The sequence below is a fragment of the Camellia sinensis genome, chromosome 2, assembly GCF_055761805.1.
Source record: "Camellia sinensis isolate YWXY chromosome 2, ASM5576180v1, whole genome shotgun sequence".
Lineage (NCBI taxonomy): Eukaryota > Viridiplantae > Streptophyta > Magnoliopsida > Ericales > Theaceae > Camellia > Camellia sinensis.
In genome coordinates, this window is record NC_138962.1 from 169,935,798 (window position 1) to 169,941,196 (window position 5,399).

A 5,399-nucleotide genomic window follows, 5' to 3' on the forward strand; every position below is an offset into this window, starting at 1 on the left:
GGCTTTTATGATAAAAAAATACCCTATTCCACTATATGATAAATTACTCTTTATCCTCTTGAATTATTACTTAATATTACTTTATCCCCTCAATTAAAATATGTTACATTTTGCCACATTAAACTATTAATTTGTATCAATATAAACTTTAAAAATTTGTTACATAAATATATTAAATTTGACATATGATTCTACATGACATCTAAAATAGAAGGAAATGCCTAAAAGCCATTTTTTTTTCTTTTTTTTTCTTTTTTTACCTTCCTCTTTTCTACTGAAGGCAGTTGCAATGGTAGTCATAGTTTAGGTAGATATGCCTGTTGATGAGGCAGGACAAATGAGGAGAAAGAGAGAGAGAGAAGGTTAAAATCATTTTAAACAAATCATAAAATTTGAGGTATAATATATAAGTCAGTTTTTAAAATTATACTTATAATTTATTCTTTTAAAATTAAATATAATAAAAATTGATGACTACAAACATCACATCGCTCTGAAAAAAATAATAATAAATGTTTTATATATAATAACGTTTAAAATGAAGGAAATATATCATCAAAACCCATAAGGATCTAATCTTCTCTGTCAACTAGAAACTGGATCCATGAAATAACTGGTCAGAGCAAGAGAAAGGAAATTGCAAGAAGTTGCAGCGAAGCATTAATTACACACACACAAACACAAATACAAATACAAAACAATGGAATTTTGTAAGTCAACTTTGTGATCCCTTAGAGATTGAGTTTTATAAACAAAAATATAAATGGAAGGATAAAAGTCAAGGTCAATGAAAGAGTGAGGAATCGTGTTGAACCATTCAAGGCTGCTTCAATTCACCTTGCTTCCTTTACTTGCCAGAACATGCAGACACATTATCATCTAATTATAATAATTCATTTATTCATCCACAAAATCTTGCTTTCAATTACATATAAATAGATTTCTCTTTTTCTTTTTTTTTTTGGGTAAATTATACTTTAACCTCTTGTGATTTATTAAAAAAACACAGAACCTCCTATAATTTCTTTTGCAACACTTAAACTTTCTGAACTTCATACTAAAGTGCAATTTCGGACAAAACCATTTGTTTCAACAAAGCGTGCATTGCACAACCATAAAACCAAAATTTTCTCCCCTCAACCACACTAGACAACTCCTTACCTTCTTCTTCTTCCCAAGTTTTTGAAGATAGATTTTGGTTTCTATAAGGAGGGGGTTCGATGTGAATAGTGATTAGAGAAGCAACACTATGTTAATGGTCCAACAATGGTGAAATGACTAGAGGGTGAGTAGCTAGGTGAGGGTGAAACAAGCAGCTCAAGAAGAAATGTATGGCACTGTACAAAATGGACAACATTTCCCCCAAATCCCCAATAATCTTCTCTTGGACCTTCGAAAATTGGGTCCTATTTATAGGCTTTTCCTTGGTACCAAGAGAAAACCAAGTGGCTAAATAGAGAGAAGACAAGTGTCCCTAATGATCACATGGAATATTCTGTCTTGAGCCACCAGGCTGAAGGCGCCACGCATCCCTTTGCATGTACTGTGTACTATCTGTTTGCCTCCACAACTACCTTTTTTAGCCTCAGCAAGTGTAATTGCGGCATGAGTGTTTAGCACTGTAACTACCTTTTGAGCCTCAGCAAGTGTAGTTGCGGCGAGAGTGTTTGCTACTACACTTGCCTTCTCAGCTCAAACCTCAATAAGTGCACTTGCAGCGGTAAACCTTGCTGTTGCACTTGCCTTCTCAGTTCTATCTAGCCAGTACATGCATTCTCAGGACTTCATAGCCTACTATCAGCTATGTTCGTGTTCACCTCAACGAAGCCTCCATCCTTAGCCACCTAACCACAAACTCCCCAGCTTTCCAGGGCAAAGGCCACAACCAAGCTTGCTATCAGCCATGTTGTGCCTTAATACTAAGCCCAAGGGGGCTTCCTTAGTCATGCCTATGTGACTAAGGCAGGCCCATGACCTAGGTAATAGAAAGGGAGTCCCTTACACTCGAGCTATGATGCTCACATCTTCGCGGGATCACCACGGCATACTGGTATCTCTGGACCTGCTATTGACTCCAACCAATAAGCCTTTGGGCCAACTGTTAGCGCCAAGCTAGTGAGCTTCTGGGCCTGCTATCAGTGCCTGCTAGAAACGACCTTGGAGGGGCCTGCTATCAGCCCTAGACAATGATGTCTCGGGTCCTGTTATCAATGTCAAGCATTAGCCTCTACTTATGGAGGGAAAACTTCTCCTAAAGGCTGTTGTCACCTTGGCGAGATGTTTCCTCCACAAGTTAGTTGTCGCAGTCCTAGTTGCTACGACAGTCATTTCCCGTGGCAAGTTCAGATGGCACTCCTGACAATATTAGAGATGGCAGCGCCAACAAATTACCTCTGCAACTTGGTCCCTGCAAGTGTTACCTTTGCAACTTAGTTGCTTTGGTTTTCTCTTTCCCTCAACAACTTCAAATGGCGGTGGAACCAACAATATTGGGAATGGCGACGCTGAGGCAAAGTACCTCAGCAACTTGACTACTGCAAATGTTGTCTCTGCAACTTCACTTAGACACTTTCTTTCGTAGAGTTTGTTCAAATCTTTGGCGGGTCAGACCTGCTTCGCCCATTGTTAGCTCACTTCCCTTAGGCTTTAGCCCATACTTCTTTAGTCATTCTTGGTCGCCTAAAAAGGACGACCTCAGCACTTAGGTCCATACTTAATTTGGACCTTAATTTTTGACCCTCTACATTTGCCCCCTACACGCATGAGGGACACGCCCTTTGTTTCCCGTGCGTGCATGATATCAGCAAGTAACCTTGGGGTTGCGTTGGTTGGGTAAGAAGTTGCATCAGCTCACTGTAGGGTCATAATGATTCTAAAAATTTGTGTTTGACTGATAGGTCATAATGGTCTTGGGGAGGCGTGTTGGCACCCTTTCGCTGATTTCTTTATAAATAGGCCCCCTCTGGGTCCATTGGTCCCCCACTTCCACCAAAACCCATCTTCTTGTCTTCTTCTCTCTCTAGCCTCCCGCTTCCAAAGTCTTCTTCACCTTTCTTTATTCTTCCTCATAGCAACCACCAGATTCGTAGCAAACAGGGTTGTTGGAGTCCTTTCCCAATTTCATTTACGACCTCACCATGAAGAAGGTTCTGACAACTTCCGACAAATTTGTAGAGAGTGCTGAAGCAAATCTTAGTGGCTTTGAAAGGAATGGTTTGGACTTATCATGGATGAGGGCTAGGCTCTAAGTAATTGATGGTTTTCTTGAGCACGTGGATAATGTGGCTATGATTGCCTCCTTGGAAGAGACCATCAGAGACTGTGAGGGTGCTTTAGAGCAGCACCGTCAAAACCTGGCTCAGTTCAAGGAAAAAGACTCGACTCTTGTTGTTCAGCTGTCTCAAGATGTGACTTTGATGTACTCCTTGATGAATGGTTTAATTTGATGTATTGTGACCTTATTATGGTTTTTTCTCCTCTTTTTTCTCTATTTTTTTTTTTAGCACTCGTACTATCTTTTTCTTTATTCTCTTTTCCTTTGAACATTGTAATCATGCTTTGGGAAACTTGACTTCTATAAGAAACAAAGATATTGAGTAATTGAATTTCACTTCATTGTTGTCCTTTCATTGTCATTACATAACTTCTCAAGACAATTAGTTCTTTTGCAATGAACAGGATTTTACTGTAAAACTCTTTTCTGGACAAAAGAAATCAAGAAAAATATTCCTTTACATACTTAGCATCTGTAACGACCCAAAAATTTTAACACCATTTAAGCACACCAACCAACGCTTATTAAGAAAAGAAATGATTCATCAACCTTTACATTACTTGATCATTAAGGTTTGTACAAAAATAGTTCCACATGCGAATTATACATTCAATGTTATCAAGTACATGAATCTATAGCATATAGCACATCAAATCCAAAAATAAATAAATAAATGCCCTCAAGGGCTTACAAATTCCAAGGCTTAAGTCCTGTTACACAAAATGGTCTTTCGAACCCATACAATTATAGCCCTTGGCTAGCAAAATACACCACCACAAAATGAAAAGCCATATGCCCTCAACAAAAATTTCCACGCCCTAATTTGGCAGAATTGTCACATCCTTTCCTGCACCAAAATCCCATAGGGGTGAACATAAAGCCCAATAGGAAATTCTTAACAAAGTATATACATTTTATACAAGCTTCACAAAATGAAATGCACATGCTATGCTATGTTTTTTTGAAGGAAAATCGTATTTACATCTTTTGAAAATTCATCGTGCTCAATGATAACTTGAAATTTCAATAGATTCAAAAAAAAAAAAAAAAAAAAAAAAAACAACTTTGAACCAAGATCACGGGGCGGTAAATACGACTCAGGTAATTCCTAGGTTGGTGTCTACAAGTAGGCATAACTAGCATTACCAAATCATCACTTTACCAGTAGCTAGAAGGAAGGCACGTGGTACCTCCTCCGCGCGTGTTTTCGATCTTTCACCCTAGATACTCAGGCCAACTTAATCAATTTCATCCACACCTCCCATCCGGACTTACCAATGTATTTACCCCAAAACATTTCAATAAATCTTTCGTCACCACATTCTTTTCCCAAAGTAAAGTTTTCAAGTCCAAAAATCAAAATTTATCATAACCATTGAATTGAAATGCAATACAACAATTATCAATGCAATGCAACATCCTTTCCACTTTTAATTCCTTCACATAATTCAACCATGAAGGCCACAAATTTCCAATTTCTTATTCCAATGTGATTTCACAAGATAACCATGTATCTATTCAAATTCATCAAAGTAACAATATGTCCACAGTTCATGTGTTCTAAACAAGTTAGTCACTTTATGACATGCCTACAATTCCAACAATAAATTCCACAATCCACATTTCATATATTCCATGAGATTCGTCATTTACGTAATAACAAATAAGAAATTTTCCAACCATTCATCCACTATGGCATATTAATGAGTGATAAAACTTCATAAATTCTCAACCCTTTCAAAATCTCAAATTTCTAGGTTTTTAATATAAAGACATCTCTTCATCTTTTGAAAAGCAACTCACCCAAGGCATCTTCTTTCACACAATATAGTTGAAAGCCCTCAAGAAATAGTTTGGAAAGAGTCAAAAGTTAAACCCACTTTTAAAACTCCTATCATTTTTTAGCCAAAAACCAAAATTTTCTTAATATCATCAAAGAAGTCCCAAAACCAACACAAACCTAGCAAAAACATATATATAACTCTAAGAAAATCCCTACCTGAAGTTTGGAGAAGAAGGGATGAGAAACCCCCAAATTTGATGGTGTTGAAATCTAATCTCCACCGCACAAGATGAAGCCCTCGGTTAGCTCTCCAAGATTTGTGAAGGATGTTGGGTTAAAACT